This window comes from Papio anubis, chromosome 10 (assembly GCF_008728515.1).
Source record: "Papio anubis isolate 15944 chromosome 10, Panubis1.0, whole genome shotgun sequence".
NCBI classification, from domain to species: Eukaryota; Metazoa; Chordata; class Mammalia; order Primates; family Cercopithecidae; genus Papio; species Papio anubis.
Window position 1 is genome coordinate 12,352,195 of NC_044985.1, and position 24,577 is coordinate 12,376,771.

Here is a 24,577-nt window from a genome sequence, read left to right on the forward strand (position 1 = left end):
AGTGTGTCCAGAGCTGAGGGACAAGACACTTGCATGCTTTATATCCCAAGGGGGAGTTTGCATGCTCAGAAGCAGGGTAAGAAGGAATTCCTGGCCCTCTTTCTCCTTGGCCTCAGCCAGAGACTGTCACTGCTCATCCCTGATGGGAAAGGAATATTCAGAATTTCAGTCTAATAAGGCTGATGAGAGGTCTAGCATCTTAGAAGTCACATTAGCAAGTACATTCAGTGAGTGCCATGGGCCAGATACAGTGCTAAGTACAGAGCAGTGACATCACCAAGATGGTTGAGTAGGACATATTAGCCTTCCTCTCCTCACACACAAAACAAACGCAGGTGACCATTGAACAATGCAGGGTTAAGGGCACCAGCCCCCCGCGTAGTCAAAAATCCCTGCATAACTTTTGATCTCTCAAAACCTAACTACCATTACAATAGCTTACTGTTGACCAGAAGCCTTACTTATAACGTAAACAGTTGTTTAGCACATATTTTATATGTGTATTATGTATTTCTTCTTACAATAAAGTAAATAGAGAAAAAAGATACTAATTGCAAAGAAGAGAAAATATAGTTACTATTCATTAAGTGGAAGTGGATCATTATAAAGGACTTCATCTTCCTCATCTTACATTGGTGAGGCTGAGGAAGAGGAGGAAGAAAAGGGGTTGGTCTTACTGTGTCAGGAGTGTCGGAGGCAGAGGAAAATTTGCATATAAGTGGACCGGGATAGTTCGAACCTGTGTCATTCCAGGGTCAACTGTGTAGAGGGCTCAAGGGCCTATTAAAAAATCTGCAGCAACGCAGTGGAATAAACAATGGCAAATATCTACACAGTAAGGTGCTACACGTGGGTTATAGTAAGGAAGGAAATCCAGTTTGTGCCTTCAAAGAGTTCTCAGCCTGGTAGGGGCTCATAGCAGATTTTATGTGTATATATATACATAAAATATATATACACATATATACACATACATATATCGGTTAATATTCTCAACATTAATCTTAAGAGTCTCCAAAGTTTTTTTTTTTCTTCATATTACAAAACATGAAACTAAAATTGCAAAGGTAGTGACAAAAATAGTCTACACATTCCTAGGGATTGGAACTCTAACATAGAAATGGCAAGTAGAGAGATAATTCCATCCAACTAGCTGACTGTATCATATCAGTGACTAAAATGTTGAGAAAAATAGATTTGCGGCAAATAAAAAACATATATACCAGGGAAAACCTTTCAGTTACTCATAAAACGTTAGATAATTATGGGAACCAAACATTATTTATTTAATTATTTATTTCTTGAGATGGAGTCTCGCTCTATCACCCAGGCTCTTGTGCCACGGTGTGACCTCAGCTCACCGCAACCTCTGCCTCCCAGGTTCAAGTGATTCTCCTGCCTCAGCCTCCCGAGAAGCTGGGATTACAGGCATATGCCACCATGCCTGGCTAATTTTTGTATTTGTAGTAGAGACAGGGTTTCACCATGTTCATCAGGCTAGTCATGAACTCCTGACCTCAAGTGATCTGCCTGCCTCAGCCTCTCGAAGTGCTGGGATTACAGGCATGAGCCACTGCACCCGGCCCAAACGTTTATTTTTAAAAGGTATCTTTATATAGAGAGATCAGTCATTCAGATAACCACTTTTTTTAGCTGAGTTCTATTCAGAGCTAGGTTGCCACAGTAGAAAGGCAAAGAAATGTAAGACTCACTAATATTGGGTCACTAAATTAACACTGTAAAATACTTTTAAAACCTTTTGCCTGATATCTAAAGATTCTATTGAGGAAAAAGATGTACAACCGTAACCAAGAAGTTAAAAATTGGACTTAGGGGCTTTTTGTAGTTAATTGGGGGACAGAGGGATATATCTAGTGACAAAAGACACAGCTGATGAAGTGCTGTTCTTACAAGCATAAAGCAAAATCCTTTCTAACCATTTTTTTCACCAAGCGATTTTCTGTAAGCATCAAAAGTATTGATGATACTAAGAATGATATAGGGCTTCATAATTCATCATTGCAATGTAGGGAAATGTTGAGTCAAAAATGGAGTTGTTTTTTAAAAAAAGGAATTAGAAATTTTAAAAAAATTTTCTCTTTATAGCAGAACATTCAGGCTGTATGGCAAAGAATAGAGAGAAACACAGGTCACTCGTAATCCTGCCACACAGAGATAATCATTAGCATTTTGGTGTATGCTCTTCCAAACATTTTTCTATGTATGTACATACAAATATTAACATACACTTTTTAAATATAAAAATGGAACCACACAAGGCGTACTGCTATTTAATGTATTTTTAACTAAATATAGCATTTTGCATATCAATAATACAGATTCAGGGCTGGGTACAGTGGCTCACATTTGTAATCCCAGCACTTTGGGAAGCCAAGGTGGGAGGATCACTTGAGGTCAGGAGTTCGAGACTATCCTGAGCAAAATAGCGAGACCCCCACTTCTACTAAGAATTTAAAAATGAGTCATGGTGGTGTGTGCCTGTAGTCACAGCTACTTGAAGGCTGAGGAGTGAGGGTCACTTAAGCCCTAGCATTTGAGGCCACAGTGAGCTATGATTGCACCACTTCACTCTGGCTTGAGTGACAGAGTAAGACCCAGTTTCTAAAATTATAATAATGATAATAACATATCTTTAAATTGGTCTGAGCTGAAGAGTGTTCTCAAAACTCCATGTCCACCTAAAACTTCAGAATGTAATTACTTCATAGATGAATAATGAGTACTGATGGTCTATGAGTTTTTTGATCATGTGCTCTATTAGTAAAACAAACAACACCATGCACCTTCAATAGCTATATTTATTTATAAATTATAAACATGTACTATTTCACTATATGCACATTATAAAATGGTCTCAAAAATAGAAGTTTCAAAGAGATATGATAAAATTTTTTAAGTTTTGGCATTTTTTCCCTAGTCTAGTGGATCCCCTTGAACACCCCCCACCCTAGGGTTCACATAAACCTCTTTAAAGACCCCTGGTGCTACAGTATTCTCAATTACAAGATGTTATAGGAATGGAATGGGTTCAAGAATGTTCTGGTCATCCGAATGTGCATGGAACCAACCAGCAAAATATTTCTGGAGGACGCAAAGATCTGTTTGGTACAGATTGCTTGTTGTCTCCCACTTGCTCATTTTTCAAGATTCTGTTCTACAGTTATCCCTGCATGAAACTTCTCCTGGCATTTCAGGTAGAACTGACAACTGCCTCTTTTGGATTGTCCTATCCCTATGCAGATATCCACGTAACATTTATAACACTTGATTACATTTATTGGTTCCAGTGTCTCTCTCCGCATCTGGATTATCCGCTTCTCCAAGGCAGGGATCATGTCGTATCCTTCATTAATTTGCCAGTGCTTGTTATCTAGTAGGTCCTTAATAAATACTAGGTGAATGAGTTGACAGAACTAGAGAACAATGCAGTGCATAAAAATTAGGATGTCCCAAAAGCATACAGAAGAAGAAAAAGCAAATGCTATGAGACGCTACCTAGAGCCTCTTCGACATACGATTATGGTTAATTAGATTATAATGTCTGACTTGTTTGCAGCAAATTTCACAGAATCTCCCAGTGAATTCTCCAGATGCTTCAATGAAATTCATGGTTGCTTCACTCCTCTGCACACCTCTTTCTCCGCTCTACAGATGAGGGGAGTTAGCCTTGAATTGGGATGTTTATGTACTTGCTAATCATACGTTTGTTTTCCCTCTAAGCTTAGTCCTGCCTGCCAAGGATAGCTCAAGATGACAATCATGTTCATGGTTTCAGTCAAACAAAGGCTCCAGACAGATACGAAGAAAGGAAACAAAGCCAGAAGTTTAACATCAGCAAGAAGGAAAAAAGAAGAAAATAAGTTTAAATACTCTGCTCCCCATTTTTTGCTCTCACATATCAGCATTTTAGTACTCCCGTTCACCCACACTTGCTTGGCACATTGGGGATGAGGAGTGGGTAGACTTTTTAAGTAACTACAATAAATAAGAAGGCTCAATTCTACCCTTTGCTTATATCCCTCAAGAGTCACTGGAGTTTTTAAATCTCTCTCATTCCCACACCTTTAAGTAACTACAATAAATAAGAAGGCTCAATTCTACCCTTTGCTTATATCCCTCAAGAGTCACTGGAGTTTTTAAATCTCTCTCATTCCCACACCTCTGTGTGTGCCCCTGTGCATGTGTGTCTTTCATGTTAACTTGAAGCCATGACTAGTAACTGTTACCAATATTTACTTCCACATCTGCTTCCCTAAATTGTTGTTTTCCAAAATAAGTTCTATGAGATGTTCATAGATGCTCCATGGAAAAGGGTTCTGTGGTCAAATGTTGGGAAAAGTTATAGTTGTACAAGTTAAAAGGATGTCTTTGCAAAAGGATTTCTCATGCCCTTTAATTTACCAGTGTACTTTGTCAGTCTTCAAGAGGAAGCATGGTTTGCACCAAAGAACCCTCTTTCCTGGAATCATCTGGGCAAACTAGTATTCTATTGATATACTTTAAGAAATGCTGCCAATTAGACTTAAGGGTTTGGCTTAAACTGGGAGCTCCTGTCATCAGAGACACAGACATTCAGAATTACCTCGATAACTTGGATTGACGACCAAGCTCTTGACAATATGGAGAAAACATCACAAAGAAACACTCCCAAATACTCATAAAACTCTAAAGTCATCCCTCCTGTGGGCTGGCATCTCTATATTCTGGAGCCGGAAATGCCAATGCTGCAGAAGGAGATAGGCTAGAAAAACAGCCAAGTGGAAAGGTAAAAGGACCTAACCAGGGCACCATGGTTTTAGGAAAATACAGCTCAAGACCTGACTTATGCGTATAATTTCTGGGCAGTTGTCTGACAGAAGTGGAATGCCCTTCGTTCTTGGGTGGCTTTCATGGAGAGGTCCACTTTTTCCATTTTTACTCCCACTAATCACTACATGGAGCCTTCCTAGAACATGTAGCTTTTGATTACACCATGCTCCCAACAACAATGTCTCCTCTGTACGCTAATTCCTACATAGTCTTCAATCCCCTGCTACTGCATGAAGACTTCCCTTTCCACCCACTGTAACATTTCCTCATTTTTCTGAATACTCATAATATTTAACGTGGATAGTAGAGGTCAGGAAGTGTGGTCCTCTGGCCAAATTCAGCCTACCACCTATTTTTATAAATACAATTTTACTGGAACACAGTCATGCCCATTCATGTACATACTATCTACGGCAGCTTTCTTGTGATAGTGGCAGAATTGAGTAGCTAAGACAGAACATATAACATGCAAGCAAACATATTTACTATCTGTCATTTACAAAGAAAGCTTGCTGAACTCTGGTCTATACCATTTCTCTAATAATCACATGCAGCCTTGCTTCATGTTGATACTTATACTTCGATGTTTCCACAGGTCTTCTCAATGAGTTTCAAGCCTCCTAAGAGCAGGGCTATGATTTGTACTTTTTGAAACCTTTGTAGTACCTAGCACAGAATAGGTTATCAATAAGCTAGCTAATTGAATTTTTTAAAGCACAGTTAACCCAAAATTCCCTGTAAGAGAATGCTTATTCCTGGTGCCAACAAGGAGAAAGTAAAATACGTCATGCTGTTTTCATACCACTTCAGTCTAGTGGTTTGAGATAGGAAGTGGACACAGGCTATTTACATTGGTTAGCTCCAAATTTTCTCTGAAAGTAAGATAAACCTCAAAAGGGTGGCAACTTATAACCACACATCACTTAACCATAGGGATATGTTCTGAGAAACGCATCATTAGGCAATTTCATCATTGTGTGACCATCATAGAGTGTACATACACAAACCTAGATGGTACAGCCTCCTACACACCTAGGCTGTATGGGAGAGCCTATTGCTCCTAGGTTGTAAACCTGTATAGCATGTTACTATACTGAATACTGTAAGCAACTGCAGCACAATGATAACTATTTGTGTACCTAAGCATATCTAAACATAGAAAAGGTACCGCAAGAATACAGTACAAAAGATTAAAAATGGTACACCTCTGTAGGGCACGTACCATGAATGGAGCTTGCAGGACTGGAAGTTGCTATGGGTGAGTAAGAGTCAGTGGTGAGTGGATGAGAACGCCTATGGCATTACCGTACATACTGTAGACTTCATAAACACTGTACACTGAAGCTTCATTAAATTTATGTTTTAATTCTTTGATAGTATGTTAACTTTAGTTTACTGTAACTTTTTGACTTTCTGAACTTCTTTTTGAGCTTTTTGACTCTTTTGTAATAACACTTAGCTTTAAAGAGTATAGATGTACAAAAATTGTATATCCTTATTCTATAAGCTTTTTTCTATTCTTAAATATTTTTTAACTTTTTAAATTTGTTTGTTAAGATCTAAGACACAAACACACACACCAACCTAGGCTTACACAAGGTCAAGGTCCTAAATATCACTGTCTTCCACCTCCACATCTTGTCCCACCAGAAGGTCTTTAGGGACAGTAACATGCATGGAGCTGTCATCTCCCAGGATAACAATGCCTTCTTCTGGAATAACCTACTGAGGCTGTTTTACAGTTAACTTTTAAAAATATAAGTTGAAGAGTACACTCTAAAATGATGATAAAAGTACAGTAAAGCTGTAACATGTTCATTTATTATCATTATGAAATATGTACAGAACATAATTGTATGTTATTTTATGTGCTATACTTGTATACAACTGGAAGTTCAGTAGGTTTGTTTATGCCAAGATGAACACAAATATGTGAGTAATTCATTGTGCCACAACATTAAGTCTGTGGCACCACTAAGCCATAGGAATTTTTCACCTCCATTGTGTTACGGGGCCACCATTGTATGTATGTCCCATCATTGACCAAAATGTTGTTATGCGACACATGACTGTATTTCTCAGTGGTAGCTGGGGAAACATTATCTTTTTTTTACACAAGTTATATAACCTTAGTACTCTTTCCATAAACTATACAGTACACTGATTCCAACTGCCCCAAAGCATTTACAACCCCCTCTCTCACCACACACAAGACTGAAGCTCTCCATGTGTACTAGCAGACAGAATGTGGGCTGGCAAAAATTGATCAATACAGTTTTCTGATGGCCATCACGCCAATCTTCCTAGTGGCCACTTGGAATCCCGGTCCAACTCCGTGCATCTGGGTGGAACGAGTAGCCTGGCTGAGACCTGTCATCCCAGGCAGGACTGCTCTCCAACCGCCTGTCATCTTAATGCTCATGGATGCTTACATAAATAAACCTCCAATGGATCAGACTGGAAGGGACAAGAAGCAAGGCCATATTATCTATTCTTAAGACCTCTCCCGTGAACATTTGTCAGGGCAAACGAAAATCCTAAGCTAAAAGTGCCGAAAGAAGTCTCTTTTCAAAAAGTCAACCAGGAAATCCCCCTCTTTATTAATGGCTTTTATATGCTCAGATGGGGTTAAATCCACCACTGAAAATGTGTATTTAGTTTGTTCAGTGTGGAGGAGCAGGACTGAAAGTTGTGTGTGTGGTTGACACATGCATATGTGCATTTTCATGGCTCCGAGCAGTTGTATGTGCTGGACTGGATTATTAATTGGTGTAAAGCCACCTAAAATTTGTTCTATCCACAAATACAATTGCCTCAAAAAAGGAAAGACAAGACTTTCACAGCTGTCCTGTAGCAGGTCACCAGCTCCATCACTTCCGTCAGAGTGACTCATCTTCGTTTCTGAACTAATGGGAGCATTGGCTTGGGGTTAGATGTGATGTGATCCTATCCTGGCCTGGCCCCTGTTTGTGGCCCAAGCAAAAAGATTATGATTTTATTTTCTCTTGTGAAATTGCAGAAATAGATATATGTAGATCTCTAGAAAGTAGCCTTTTATAGTACTAACAATTTTCTGTAGTTACAATTTTCATGGTGTCTACTGGTTGAGAGATGATAGGACTTATTCATGGAATTTACACTCTGGTGGTTTGATAAATATATAACATGTTGAAAAGGAGTTTCGTGGAAAAGTAAACGTTATTCATCAGGGTTTTAGTTTCTCTTATATTTGCTTTCAGCTGAGAATATTGTAAGTTGTTTGTTTGATTTTTATTTATTTTTTCATTTATTTGGCCTTCTAGATTCTTTACCTGATCTAATCCAAATAAAAACAGCACTTAACAACTTTAAATATGGCATCGGGGGAAATGTGTATATCCTTTTCTTTATATTATCTTTTGTTCACATACTGAGGGCTGTGGAAGGCAAAATGTGGTGAGGTGCTATTTTATAGCATGGTTAATGCTTATCAGTAATTTTTTCCCTCTGACCTTCTGCCTCAGACAATTAATTTTCTTGAACTGCTCACACACTGGCAGAACATGGAGGGGGTATAATGTTAGTACTAGTGAATATAATCTTGGAAGAAAAGCTGTGCAATTATTCAAAGACCTAATCTTATCTCTTGTTTCATTTTTATATCACAAGTCTACATTTAAAAGTATTAGATATCCTGTTCTGCTGTCCCACACCTTCAAACCTCAGTAAATAAATGCTGCTAAGTGCCACCAGGAGTGAAAGAGCTTGTAATGAGAAGTGTGAGGAGATATGTGCTCCATTCATCATTCTGTTCAGGCCAATATTGAGGCTCTTGTTATCAGCAGGATTCGTGGCGATGTCATCACGGCTGGCATAAATCTTCTGTCAGTGTGGGTCGGACTGATGCCCTATTAAAACCCTGCTTTCACCTAATCACAGAATGACCTTTCGATGTCTTTAATTAACCTCTGACCTGAACCATGCCAATGTCTTGTTGGTAGGTAAATCTATGGCATGACATTTGCTTATGACACTACATTTGTCTTGCTTTAATCATCATACCTTTCAGATTATGGCTTGAATGAAATACAGTTGGGATCCCTCTTAATAGTTGGATTAATTTTTAAAAGGTTAGAACATAATATTTTCCTCTGAGCTCCCAGTGATATCTTTGCAGACATTTGCCCCTAGGGAGTTAGAGTTTTCCATTAAAGTAAATTCAGGTGAGCCTTCAGTTTCACCAATAACAAAATCTTTTCTACCCAAGTTATTTTTTTTTAATGACCTGGGAGTGGGAAGCATTCTAGGTCCTATGGATGACCAAAGGACAAAAGTTTTAAAATGTAATGTAGCCTCACTTGTCCGAGACAATAGAATGCAGCAGTGGCACGGAAATAAAAGAAATAGAAATAGTGGGGAGGGGAAGGGAGAGAGAAAGAGAAGACTTTTATTTCACTTGGGGAATGTGCTTTTCTACTCTGGAATATGTGTGCCTCAGGTCCTGAGAGTTCTTTGGATAATAAAATATCATTCATATCTCATTTTTCCACTAAGAGGAACCTTGTTTGTAAACTCCTATCTGAATTAGTAAATATTACAAATGTAAAATATTTATGACGAAAAATACTTTTCCTACATACAAACATAGTTATAAATTGATTGAAATGGCTACTAACTCACTCAAATTGAGTAGGTTGTTCAAAATAGCAAGTTGTGATTGGCCTATAAATCATAACATATGAGTAAAATAAAAGTTTTGAGCTACCTAAGATTTATCCAATTTTATACTCAATCAGAAGCCCCATGAAGAGCTTAGACTAGATAATCTCTCAGGTCTTTTTCAGTTGTAAAAGTCTGTGATTCAGTGTCTCAATATTACAAATTCTGGGTTTATTGAGTCTGAATTCAGAAAGTTTTCCTGTCTTTAAAATATAATTCAAAAGTTATACTGTAAAGACTTCAAGAGCTGGAAAGTTTTCAAGCATCTCACCTGACTTTGCCCTGTTCCCTGCCTCTTTCTCCTACCTGAGCCTTTGGTGACTCACCTGTAAAATGAGGATAATAATACCTACCACTAGAATCGCTGTGAAGATTAGAGAAAACATATATTCCACACCTTAAACAGTGTCTGGTGTGTCATAATGCCCAGTCCATTGAGGATGCTGGTGCATCTATTAGTATCTGCTGCACTTGCTGACAGATGTTACCTTTTAGGCCTAACTTAATCTCTTTTCTTCTAAAATTATACAATGTAATGGTTAATAACTTTGGAGTCACTCCTGGGTTCAAATAACTGCTATATCACACCAATTTATGGGCTGTATGATCATGAGCAATTTAGTTAAGCTTCCAATGTCACAATTTCTCATCTACAAAATGGGAAAATAATTGTGCCTAATTAATAGACCTATTAAATAAGATAATGCATGAAAAATACCATGTCTGATTTTGCTCAAGAGCTTATCCCCATTGCCTAGTATAGTATCTTGCACAGGGCAAGCACTCAACAAATATTAATGAAGATTTAACTGTTTTACATAATTATTTTATTATTTAATTGTATATTAGTATTACATAGCTATTACCATCATCATCATTATCATCATCATCAATAAACTTGTACTGTTTATATCTCACACCTTCCTTGTTGTAGAAGTGGTAGTCACATATTTAGAGAAAAGTAGATTTTAACATTAAATATACACGGACCCAAAGAGGGGAACTACAATAGACACAGGGGTTTACTTAAGGGTGAAGAGTGGGAGGAGGGAGAGGATGGAAAAACAACCTATAAGGTACTATGTTCACTAGCTGGGTGATGAAATCATTTGTAGACCAAACCCCAGTGGCATGCAGTTTACTTATGTAACAAGCCTGCACCATGTAGCCCCCAAACCTAAAATAAAAGTTAGAAGAAAAAAAAAGTGGGTTTTGGTTAGGTCCTTGGCTGAAGTAGGAAAGTAATGTTTACTAGTGATATCATCTATTCTGTTTAAATATTCATTTATTTAGGAAGCCTTGACTGAACCAGGCTCGGGGGATATGCCAGGCTCTGGGGATACTATGAAAGCTAAAAGATACACAATCCCAGCTGTCATGGAGCAAAGAGTTTATGAGAGAGAGACTGATGCTAATCAAAGAAGGACACTAACAAATGAACCATTGTATAGCTTTGCCAAGGACCATGAAGGAGAGAGACATAGCTCTATGAAGGGGCTTTGATGTAGGGAGGTGAATTGAAGTCTGAAGCAAAGGATGGAAAGGCCTGATCACATGGGGGCTTGTATGACACATTTTGAAATTTATTTAATAGGAAGTAGGGGATTGTATCATGATAAAGTGTGTATTTCCAAAAGCTTACCTAGATTACAATATGGAAGGTGAATCAGAACAAGACAAGGAGATATAGGGAGATGTTAATGTCAATGATTTTGTACTATATAAAATCCCAAGGAGGTGGTCTCCATGGTAATTCTGTCTTTGAATCTCAGCAGAAAGTTAGGTTGATGCCTTGTTCATAGGCACCAAAAAGGTAAAGGGGAAGAGACCACTCCCCATGCCCAAATATACAAACTTTTCTTTTCATAATTAGTGTCAATATTGAGGGCAAGAGATACCACATAGGTCTCTGAATTTATTATTCTTCTCTGCCACTTTTGCTGTGTCCACAAGAGAATAAAGCTATCCATATTTCTTGTTTTATATTATGGGCAGTCACATGCCTTCTAATTGGAGGATTGCATGCCAAGCCAATGGCCTAGCGTCATAAAACCTCACTGGCTATTATACTGATGGGGCCAGACTATGAGGCAGAGTTGTGAAACTTATCTTTAAACCTTAGGTCCAAAAAGGACAGAAAAAAAAATAAATCATTTCTAGCTAGAGAGCTCTCATGGCAACCAACCTCTTAAAGGAGTAAGGCAATGAGTTTATTCGTATTTCATCCTGCAAATATTTATTCAACTCTTATTCTGTGCCAGCCACCTCTTGCTATATCATGACATCTGCTATATCATGTGACTTAAGGGGGAGGACTACCACTTATGAACTTACTGTATACTTTGTATAGGTTATCTGATTTGTTCATCAAGACAACTCCACAAAATAGAAATTATGACTTCCACTTTAGGAAAGTTAGGATTTAAACCTAGATCTATTGACCACAAACCCCTTCCCCTTCCATTACACCATGCTGTTTACCAGAAAGGAATCCCTTTTCAGAGATAACTCCCCAAGGAGGCCAGAAACTCTGCCATTAGTGAGTTTCCTTTGTGCCAAGATTCATCCTGTCTCCAGCACCCTCTTTTTAAAACCAGAGCAGGATTTCTTAACCTCAGCACTACTGGCATTTAGGACCGGATAATTTTTTTGTTGTGGGGGCCATCCTGTACCTTATTGGATATTTAACAATAACACTGACCTTTACCCACTAGATGTCAGTAGCACCACAGTTGTGATGACTGAAAGTGTCTCTGGACATTGCCAGATCTCCCTGGGGGAAGACAAAGCAGAGGAGAAGAAGGTAGTGTGAACGGCCAAGAAAGCAGAGTTGCAAGAAAGAAATGATTGGCAAAGTCAGCTGTTGTGTAAGATATGGACAGGAACAAAATGATATTTGAGTTTAGTGACGAAGAGATCCTTGGTGACCCTCAAGGAGGGCAGTGTCAGAGGGCTGGTGGGGGCAGGAGCCTCAGGGTGGGGCACATGTGGAAAGCGTGGGAGCAGGGACAGCGTGGAGTGACTCTCCTTTCAGTAAGCTTGAGAATACTACAGAAGTGAGGCTGCGCCAGCTCTGGGCCCAGGACTCAAGCTTCTCATTTCTGAATCTTGGAATACTCTCTCTAGGATCCTGAGCAGCCATATAAGACGTTCAACCAGCCTGAGACCACCATACATTGATCACAGTCTCAAATGAACCCAACATTTCACCTGTGCCTGCCAGGCAGCAGACATGCAGCTGAAACTGTCTTGGAGCCTCTAGACCAGCCCATCCACCTGCTGAATACCAGTGAGTGACCTATGTCAAAGCTACCAGAAGTGGAATCGCCAGCTGAGTCTTGCCTAAATTTCTGAGCCACACAATCGTGAGATACTATAAAGTGGTAAGTTTTATAGCAGTGTGTTACCCAGCAGTATGGACCTGGAACAGACTACAGCACTAGTCCTGGTTTCCCTCTCCCAGTCAATACAAAGACAGGGATGACCTGTGCTCTGAGAATAGCTCCTAAGCATGTGTTTTGTGTCATGGTGATTGTCAAGCCCGCAGACTCTAGAGTCATACAGACCCAGGGTCAATGCTTAACTTCTCTACTTCATGGCTTTGTAAAATAGGGATTTTTACAGGTTCAATTCATAGAAATGTTGAGAAAGATTGAGTGAGATGCATTTATGTAAAGCACTTATGCAGTGCCTGCCACAATAAATGCTTGCAAAACATTAGCTTTCATTTAAACCATGAGTTTTTCTCTCAATGGACAGCACATCATCACATTCTGTGTAAAATGAGTCTGACTTCACAAAAGTTTGCGCTAACTTCATCTCTCCCCACTAGAGGGACTAATGAGGCCTTCTCCCCTCACCTGCTTCTTCACAACCACAAGTCCGTTCCTCTTGTTCTTTCTGTGGTTTCCAACCTCCAGTTCTGACTATTCGACCTACAAACCTTTAACCACACACAGACACACACACACACACACACACACACACAACAAGAGAATGCCTCTAAACCACAAGTTCTCCTGTGGGAAATGTGTATATTAAAGGATTGACTTCTGAATGCCCTCTTAGCAACCACAAGCATTTCGATTCTAGTCTGCCTAACTTGTGAATCACTCCTGTCTGAAATAACTAGAAAAATAAAGAAATTCGGCGTTGGGAGCAGAAATAAAGACTAAAGTATAAGGCAAAGGAGGAGTAGATCTTTTGCAATGAAGCATGAGACACTCTGAAGGAAGTTGGAAAAAGAACAAGATGCCTGATTCTTCCAGGAAGCAAAGGGCTAAGCTGTGTATTAATAGGGCCACAGGCAGAGCTGAAGCTATAATTCTGGCTCCTAGACAGATATTTCAAATACACAAAATTAGCCATGAAAGCAGCCCAAGTCCTTTCCCAACTCACACGCCTTAACTAGTCTGCGTTTCTAGACCACAGGGGACCCAGGGTATTGGTTGTGGGAATTAATACTTCTGAGTTCAAACACGAACAAACACTGAACATTTAGGAGGAGGAAAGAGACAGAGAGAAAATGCCTCCTTCTATCCCTATTATCTGAAAACAAAAGTTTGTAAACATTACGCTGATCTCTGGGAGAGAATTCCTGCTAAGTTGCTAATAAGCAATGGGTATTGAGATAAAAATAATTATACGGCACCCATCATAACTGAGTGGGCGAAATGTCACCAGAAATTTATTTAGCATGCTCTCTTTATGGTTTTATGTTCAGAAACAAAAATATAAGATGAGTAGCAACCTCTGAGCCTTAACTCCAACTTTCACACTGTCAGAAGTTCCTTATCTTCCATGGGCTTTTCAATAAGAGGGCTAAGGATAAATACTGGTGTGTGTGGATGTGGCAGTGAAGAAGATGGTGATACTCAGAAGGGATGAGCTTAACAGAGTGGTAGCTGTTAGCCAGGCACTCTGCTAGGGTCCTTTTAATGCTATGGGAAAGGGAGAACTTTGTAGAAACAAATTGATTTGATGCCTCTTGAGTAAAGAGCTTAAGATGTGTCTGCCTCGCTGAGAACTATTCCCTGTGACCACAAGGCACAGAGCCATGGACCAACTGTGCTTCATGTCTGTAGAGGTTCCTTTGAGCATTAAAATGACTCCCCATTCAGTCCCATTTAGACCTACTTCCCCACAGTCAGGGCTTTTCTTGGCAGGGGTTGAGCATGAGTGGGGAATGGGAAAGAGAGGAGCTACATCTCACATTCAGAAAGGGCTTGGAATTTAGACTTTTGACATTTTATCCAAATGCAGTTATATGATCACTAGAATTTTGGAGTATCAAAATATTAATTTATTAAATGTAAACATTTAAAATCTACCACACATTTGCACCCCTGTTTTGGCCTCTCTTCTATTTTTAATATATCTGGACCCTCAAAAATGAAAGTGGCCTGGGTTCTTCCCATCTCTGGGAAACACTGCGCAACCCAGCAATCATCTACAGCACTTTCCCCAAAATATTGAAACTCCTGACACAAAAGGAGTTAGATGAGGAGCCGAAAATGGGAAGAAGTGAATATGCAGTGGGTCTGTGCAGGTCCGGAGGAAAATACTAAAATCTATTCCATTAAGCCCCACTAGAAGGTACATCCCCTGAGAGCTAGGGCTCCATCTTTCATCTCCATAGCTCTAATTTATCGTGCAGTCCTGGAACACAGTAGGAGCTCAATGCATGTGTGTCAAACGGGTGAATGAATGAATGAATTAACAACACTAGCCTGGACAGATGATTCTTTATGCAATATATGATACTGTCAAATTCAACTGCCTGCAAGGGAATCATTTGTCTATGGAGTAGGCAAATTTTCAATATGAAGCTGACTTCAAGCCATTGCTCAGACCAAGTGCCCAACTAAAGGAACATAAATGATTCTTAATATCCGACAAGGAAAGCGTAAGTGGGAGCAGGGATCTGCAGCTAGAAAAAGCAAAGCATATTCCAAAACCAAAGAGAAATTCCTTTTGGATTGTCAATTATTTGGGATTACCTGGGCCTGGGTCACAGACCATTGGTGTGGATAATCAAGAATTGACTGCACATGTGGATGTCAAGCCTGCTTGGACTCGGGTATTCCCCAGTGACCTGATCACAGCCTCCACTACTCCCCATCTCACGGAGCCCAGGGTAGGAATTGGAGGCATACACCCACAACAAGACTGCAGGGCAGAAGCCTTCCAATACCTTACAAGATTAGAGTTTCCCCCATAGCTGCAGGAATGAACTGGGGTTTGTCATGAACTTGGCAACCAGAACAAAGGTTAGCCCAAATAGGGGGGTCATGAAAAAGAGAATCAGGAGTTGTCTGTGCCAGTTGCATTTCCCTTGTTACTACAACCTCAGAATTGTCTGTCTTAATACATTACATATATTAAAAGTAGGGACCACTACGAACAAAGTTGAAGAGTAGGAATTCCTGTTGTGGGCACTGCTGCCCTTGTCTTCGCCTCTCTGTCCCCGTCACTTGGCCTCCACCCTTGGCCCATGATTTGCTCCAGGCCTTCCCTGGACAGCGTTTTCTGAGGATGATCCACATTCTCAGCCTCTCGTCTTGCTCCATAACCAATTTCGTGTTCCACACACTGTTCTGACGCAGGCCTGCCCTCAGCTCTCAAAGGTCAAATCTAGGATAATTTGACAAATTAATCTGGTCTTTCAGATGAATGTGTTAATGGGTATTCTTTCTGACAAGAATTTTCAAAAGAATTGCCCTATTTGTGTCAACCCCCCTAATGGAGTGGCTCGGAAGGAAGCCATCACAGGGCCGGGTCAGGTGTGGTCAGCCAGAGGGAGAATACTTGGGGGTCTGTGATCTGAGGCTCTCAAGACACTGTTTGCTTCCTACGACGGGATCTGTCTGGGAAAAGTGTATGAGAATAGGAATTTTCTGCACTGAGGGACAAATCTAGATTGTCACTTGATAGATTTTCACCCCAGTGGGCTCCTGGGGAGCATTTTATAGATTATTCTAGTTTCCTGAGAGTATGTAAGCAAACACAAAGGGAGTCAATTTAAGAAAATATAAATACAGACAAAGGAATCCACCAGAAATGGGAGATTCTGCAGCCCATTCTAGTGAGGGAGGGCAGGGAATGCACATAAACTGAAATTCTGCCCCACAGTTGAGCTTTCTAAAGGAGTCCTTAGCCTCACCAGAAATAGTGGGATAATTTATAGGTTAACATTTCCTTTTAATGTGGATAGCATTTTCCTCATTTATAGTTAATTAGGTTAAGCATGCATGGGGAGCAAGGGAAAAAGGCTTTTAGTGATGCTCTAAATGATTAGTAATTTGAATAAAGTAAAGAACCTCTAGAAGACGGAGCACTGGCACGCATTAAACAGGCTTCTCTTCTAAGTGCTGGAGTCGGCCCACTAATTTTGAAGATACTGTGGCAATTAAAGCACTAAAGATAAAAAGACACAGAATGTGCTAAATATTTAGAACAGGTTTTAAGCCATATGTATGTGTGATATTAAGTGATATCAAAACAAATGGCTGAAGATTGCAGATATGTATATTTGGCATCCTGGGAACCCCGGTGTTGAGCTTTGGTCCTGAATCACACCGACCTGCTAGGGCCCAGGGATAAACTAGTGATAATGGACAAGAGACATCATGTTTTGAGCTCAGCTCCCACTTCTCTGGCCAACGTCTCACTCGGCACTTCTCCTTTATCAGCCTCCTGGTGAGGGATACTGGGAGATTTTGAGTAGAAAGAGCATAGGCTTTGGGCTTTGGAGCCAAGCAAACTGAAATTTGGATCTCTGCTTCCATTTACTGGCCATGTGAGCTTCAGCAAATAGCTTAGCAGACTGAGACCTCAGTTCATTCCCCTTTAAAGTGACTGAACTAGCACAGAGCCCACTCCCAGTGTCAGCATGAGGTTGCAATAAGGACAAACAGGGCCTGGCACATAGTTGTCAAGGAACAAGTTTCAGTTCCCTTCCTTCTAACGATCAAACCGGAAACGTGGTGGATTTGCAAGATCTGCTTGCCCTATGCACACTCGCTAAAAGTAGTCAATAAAAAGATGCTTTCTACCTATCTCTTGCACGCATGTGTGCATGTGCACACACACACACCCCCGCTTCCTCACCACCTTGACTGCCTTTAACCTTTGCCCACTTTCCCCATTTTCCCCGGAAAGGATGCTTCCATGACAGCGAGGTCTAGAGAAGACAGCACCGTTTAAAAACAGTGTGTAGATCCCAGTGGGGAGGGGTCATTGCCTTCCAGATTCCTAGCTACCCCACCCCCTCCAGGCAGCTGGCCTGATGAGGAGCAGGTGATTTCTTTTTTCCATTGTTTTAATTTAATTCTAATTGAATGTAAGGCTGGAGATGCCTTCAATGGGCTCTTTTTTCTGGTTAAATTTCCTTGGGGAGTGTACCCTAAGACCTCTCTCTTTGTGATAACTTATTCTGGCCAGCAGAGCCAGGCTCTATTTATTACATCTCCCGACCACCCCCCTCCGCAACCCTAGCAGGAGGGGCCCCTCTGCAGTTGCTGATGACTAGAGAATTACTCAAGTGTGAACTGTTTCACTGTCTGTCACTTTGCTCATTAGGCAAGTGAGAAAATGTATCTATGGCTCTGTCTCAGGGTCCTCATTAGCTTAGAGGCACATTTTTACTTCCCTTATTTGTTTTTAAGATGAATGCATAGGAAACAGTATTCAGTTTGTGTTCCTCGGTATAATTTTAAGAAGCAAAAGCCTGGATAATCTTATTATCTTCCCAATAATTGTGTTGTTCAGACGGTAGGGAAAGGGTAATTGCCTTTACTGCATTTCCAGCCAGGGTGGAGGGGTGTAACTGTTTCGGCTGTAGTAAGGATTCAAGGCCTCTGCACTGGGGGAAGATCGTGGTGTTTTCAGAAAGGTAGTAAACAGGTACCCCCAATAAGAACAACTAACGAGCCTGTACCCTGAGAGTGTCATTTTGTTTTCTTCTAATACTCTAGTCTCTGTGGGTATAAAATATAGTATTATTATTACTACCTTTGTGTTAAATGTAATTCTATTTCTACCTAGAGGTTTGGTAAAAGGTTAGTCATTTTTTTTGGTGGGGGCTAGGGTGAAGGATGGTGACTGGAGAGGGATGTGTGGAATATATTTAAGATTTGGTTTTTATGGAGCATTTGTTACAGGTATTTATGGTTGTTTATCATCTCTAGATTTATTTACTGAGATGATAAAACAGAGCTGAGATCACCCAATATCATTCAAGAGTTTGACATTCTGGTTGCCTTCCTGATAGAAATGTGTCAGCCTATTTCTTGTTTGCTGCGCTTGATTTGGGGTGTTTAGGATCCATTTTTGTTCAGCCACTTAAATGTTGTTCCAAATTCATTAGCATCTGTGTGGAGTCCCAGCCACGGATGCCCTGTGGCTGATAATTTAAGTGGAGAATGTCTGTCTCACAGGGCTAAAGGAAGAAAAAGGCCAGTTATTTTCTTCACCTTAAAAGTTCTAAAACATATGGAGCATGTTAGGCCCGGCATTAGCTGCTTGCATTAATTCACACATAGGTCTGCAAAACAGAGCAAACAGATGAACTAGACTGGTAAACAGAAAGGGTATATTTCTGTTTATTTGCATTTTCAGATTTGAATCTTAAATCTAAGAAGTGCAGAGAAAGCAGCATTCTATTTGTTTTAAAAGCTTGATTCTTTCAGTAATAATGCCAGTCAAAGTGACTGAATTTTCATCTCCCTCAACCATTTTCTTCATTCAGAGAAATGAGAATGCACATCACCCATTCAAGGGAAATATAATGCATTATTATAATATGCCTTGGCCTAAGTAGCTAATCACTTTTTATTAACACTTTTTGGCCCAGGGAGTTGGGATTTCTCCAAGCTGACTGTCAGGGTAGGGATTCTGGGAGTCTATATTAGTAATTAGCATTGCAAGATCTTGACTCCTGGGGTGATTCAAATTAATACAAAATAAAAGTGCAAATTTCCAAATAGCTTTGAAAGCCATATCTATTATTAAATTTATGTTATTAAAGCCCTTCCCAGCCAGTATGACAGGAGTCCAAAGCAAAAGATTTCCTTAAATATCTGCACAACTCGTCTTGGATTCTTTAAAATTAAATAAAAGAGCACACAATGAAAGATCAAAAGAAATTTCTGTACAATTGAGTTACGCCTTGGCAGTAAAGTTTTCCACCAAACCAAATCCATACAAAGCAATATTAGTTTCATGGTCACAGTTGCTTTTGGACTTTCCTTGATACATTTGGCAGCTATCTTGAGAGCATCCAAAGAACCGCTGGCAACATCAATCACTCATTTCATAAGCAGGCGCTAAGAGGCGACAGGAGGGCGCTTGGCACAATACCATCTCTCCACCATGGAGCCCCTCCCAGTCGGGGAAAAAGAGAAACGGTGCAGCATAGAGACATTATGGAGCACTCGGCTTCGAATAAGGTTCTGCTAATGTGTAAATAACCTGCTTTCTCTAACCATGTCTTTAGCAGACTAAGTGGTTAATTGTTATTGATCAGCTCTGCCCACTGTTCCAATATCAGTCATTATTGAAAATAATCTCAGTATCCTTCATTAAGCATGCATCTGTTTCCATGGGAATGCATTTTAAACACAGAGAGCTACTTGAGTGTTATTGGTTTCACTGGTAGCGCCGGCACCGAGGGCTGTGGTTGCCCAATCTGTCATAGTTAATCAACTCTCATCTCTTAACACTGGCTGCAGTTATCAATGAGGTAAGGATTAATATTCTGGGCGAAGCAGATGATAAATCATTTGTATATAATTAGTGTACAGCAAGGTTACAGCTGACATGAATTTTTATCTTAATTATGAGAGAAATTTGTTCCATTAATTTAATTTAGTTTGCATGAGTGGCTAGACACCTAACAAAGTTAATCTTACACCTGTCATTACAACATTAAGTAGGAAGCCTCGTGTTGAGGCGCTAGTCTCAGATCCTCCCGCAGATGAGGATAATGTTGTTCATCTTGATGTGAAAATAGATGATTGTAGACAGAAGATGTAAAGTCGACTCTTTTTAAAGTTGTCCCAGGGAATTTATGGGAAAATATTGAAGTGACTCAACTCAAGTTGCTGTGCTTTGGATGCCACAGTCCCCTTGTGAAATTACCTCTCTCCTGCCTTGCAAATCAGATGGAAGACACTAGATACAAGAAGAGATAGGTTGTTTTTTAAATGTATATATACTAACTTCGGAGCTTTTGGCCAGATAAAGCTTTGCCTCATGACAAGCTGTTGCATTTGTATCAAATGCAATGAATTAAGAAACATGCGCTAGTTCGAGTTGTCTATTCTAAGTGCTTCATGTTTACAATCGAATAGCAGAATTCCTATAACTCGATCTACTGTACAAATGGTAATTATGCAGACATCCCAAAGGCTTCAGAGTACAGCATAAACCTAAACCCTGTACTAATTATCCAAGTAATCACTGTGTCTGATCAATCATGTTTAATTGATAGATTAGGTGGGGCTGTTTATGCAGTAGAATGTGATGTTCTTTATTTTCCTAAAGATTAGCTACATATTTGAGATTTTAAAAAGGCAGAAAAGATTTGCTGACTTGGCTTATTTAAAATGGTTTCCTTATAGACTTACCTTTGTGATAATTATTTTCCTTTGATGTCTGACCTGGTGTAGGCAGAAATCTTTAAATGAAAAAGGGCAGGAAGTCACAAAGTTACAATACAAAATCCCTGAAAACAGGATGACCAAGGAACGACTCCAGAATGTGGAAACAGAACTCGAAATGGCATCACGGAAGAGGCCCTTTCTGAAACTGCACATTTGAAATATAAGCTGTGGCTTCCAAAGGAATGGGCCTTTGCATTTAGGAGACCCCAAATAAGCCTGCAGCTGAAATGCTAATTGCACAGTAACTCAGATTAATGTATTGTAATATTAGTCCACAATTATCACTTGGAGTTAGGGTCAAGAAGTGTCTAGTTGGTTATTCACAAGAAATGACTGATTTAAAAACAAAGAGCTCTAATGGAATTCAATAGTGCTTTTCAGTCATTCTGCTTGGCATCTCTATTACCTGAGATGATTCACAGTCCATTATGGGAGCTTCCATGCTAATAGAATGTCTATCTTCTGTAATACAGACACATCAGAGCACTAACTGGGAATCTGTCACAATGAATTTCATCTAGATTTTACTTCATCTCTTCATGGACTGTAAAATTTGCTCTTGTACAATGCCTAAATTTACTGTGGGTAATTGAGAGAGATCTATAGATGCAGCAGCACTCGGTTAAAAGCAGGTTTCCAAAGATCTATTGTAAATTGTGCAGCTTTGCCCCAGCTGGGGAAAGATTATGGTGAGCTGAATCTTGCCTTTACTAATGAGATGTTGTGGTGAGTTCAAAAGAGAGATGGGGGAGATGCCTTAGTGAATTCTGCCACGTGGAAAAAGGAAAACAAGGAAGGGACCCATCTTTCATTCCGAGGAAAGCTTTGCAAAAGGGACAAAAATAAGTTTGGACCCAGGCTTCATTACCTTCCGTGGGAAGTGTAAATCGGGGCTACGAGAGACATAATATTTTCCAAATCTTCCTGCATTTACTTGGCAGAAAAAGAATGTCTCATGCATGACCCAGTCTTCCAGTAGCTTACATTTGGCTCCTCGTGCGACTGCAGGTAGAACAAATTCCATCTCTCATTTGCTACACCTTCTGTTTCACAGATTGTTAATCCTAACTAAAATATTTGGTATTAAGCTATCTGCATGAATTGTTGATAAAGAATTAAGATAACATTTGAGCTATTAAATATAATGTGTGCTCATATTTTTTCAATGGATACTTGGGTTACTGCTCATAAAGTATACACGCTAACCTTTTTTTTTTTTTTTTCCTTCAAACCGTTCCCCTTTCTTTATTTTACTTATTCCCATCAAAAGCTAAACAGAATCACTGGGTGCCCTTAACAATTGTAGGGCTTAATATTTGTTAGCCAATTAGAATTGTGATATATTCTACAGCTTTTTTCCTAAGCCAGGAACTGAATAATAGCATCATGCTTCACTGGCGGTGAAGTGAGCTGAGCCTTTACATTAGGAGAAAATCAGAATGGTATGACTGCAGTTCATTACTGAAATAGGTAACTGATGAACTGAAAAGACAAAGGGCATTGTTAAATGAAATGTCATTATTAGAGGTGCTCATGTTTAACAAATGTACTGTAAGTTAATTCAGTAGTGTTTTCTATAAAGTTCTCCACTGAATGTTCACTGCTCATTTTTACTGTCTCTGCATACCTAACATCTCCTTAAAAATATCTTCAAGGAAACAATGTCAACTCCCAATCATAGGGAATATTTAAACCGAGGTCAGAACCATCTTCTAGGCTCAGGTGTTTGCGTAACTTTCACTGAAGACCCTAGCCAGATGCAGTTGTGTTTATGTTACTAGATTTACATGCAATACACTAGGACGTTAACAATGCTGCGGGTGGCGGGGGGGTGGGGGGCGGTTGCACGGAGGATAAACACAATCACTTTGCAGAAGACTTGGGAAAATGTTTTCAGCTTAAAGAGGAGAAAAGGCAATGAAACCCCTTTGGCATCTGTGCAAAACTGTTTGCTTGACTCTGGAGGTGATAAAAATAATTTATGGAGCTCTACGTTTTTAGCAAGAGGAAATGACCTCAGCTTTTGGCAATCTGATGCAGTTAGTGAAGCCTCTCTCTACTACTTTTATGGATTTCCTTGAGCTACATATTCTGTGACCTGTATTTCAGATTTATTGGCAGATACATAAGCCACATTAAGTAATATAAAATGCAGTGAATGCATCAAACGACTCAGCAAGGACCCACTGACAGCCGGCGAGAGGCTGCCTCTTCGAAGAAGTCACTCTGAATCGGATACCTGTTTATGCATTTGTCGAACCAGGGTCTGAATTTTTGTTTTAAATGAAGACATTAGTTCAAAACAAAAACGTCTCCAGCCAAACCCATAACATATTGGGTGGCAGGAAGAGGGTGTACAGCCAACTTTAAAATCTAATCAAACGCTCAGGATTTTGAGTGTGAACATGCTTTGCTTCCCGTTTGGGGGGAAGCACAACTTCTCGGGAGGAGAGAAGGGGCCCCCAGCATATTGTGTTTGATTCTCCGCAAGACAATAGAGTAGCATTTTGATGAGGGAGATGCAGACTGACCAATAACGTCTTTTGGGAAATTCTTACTGCCTTGATACAGAGAAAGTAAGTACCAATGAGGAAATGAGTATTGCACAGCGCTATGTGCTATAACCACTTGAAACAGAACTGGGAGAATTTGTGTAAGACCTATACCCCCATCCTTGATGCCATCAAAGGCAAGGTCCCAATGTGTCAAAGCAGAAAGAGAATGAGTCTGGCAGTCAAGAGACCCAGTTCCTCGCTGGGGCAGCTGTGTCACCTTGGGCAACTGCCACCCTCTCCCTCGAGGTCATGACGGAACGCCTGGCATCCCTTCCTGCACAAAAATCCCTTGATTCCTTAAACAATGATGTCCAAATGATTGATGTAAGAGAAATGAGATCACAGGATACTGGGGACACCTGAACCAGCCGTGAGTTACTTGAGAAGATTCAGGCCCTGGCATTAAGCCAAGCAGAAAAATGATGGACATGTGGTTTCATGGGGAACTTCTAATTCACCTTCTTGTGACTGTTATATTTTACTGTTAACCATTCCCTTTTAAAGAAAGCCTCGTGGGACTCAGATGAAGGTACACTCCCTCCAAAAAATGTTCTGGGTAAATTCCACCCTACTATGGTCTGTCCAGCCTCTGAAAATTGACAGCTCTTTGTTTGCATCACTTCATACTGTCCATGTGAACAATTAAACAGTGTTGTTAAGGGCTCAGTTTCCAGAGTCAGATGGCCCAAGTTTAAGTCCTGATTCTGCCACTATTAGCTGTGTGACCTTAGGCAAGACTCTTAACCTCTCTGAGGTTTTTCTATTCTGTAAAATTGGGATGACAACAATACTTTTGTTGACTGGATGATTGTGATGATGATATGAGATCCA

General features: G+C 40.0%; 1 long non-coding RNA gene across 2 annotated transcripts in view; it reads left to right on the plus strand.

Annotated features, from left to right (window-relative positions):
- The window catches only part of LOC108581757, a 59,632-nt gene that overhangs the window by 14,564 nt on the left and 20,491 nt on the right, over positions 1-24,577 (plus strand). For both annotated transcript variants that reach the window (XR_004176474.1, XR_002516032.2), the window contains exon 2: positions 12,655-12,911. This is a non-coding gene — a long non-coding RNA (uncharacterized LOC108581757). The remainder of the gene's footprint in view (positions 1-12,654; positions 12,912-24,577) is intronic.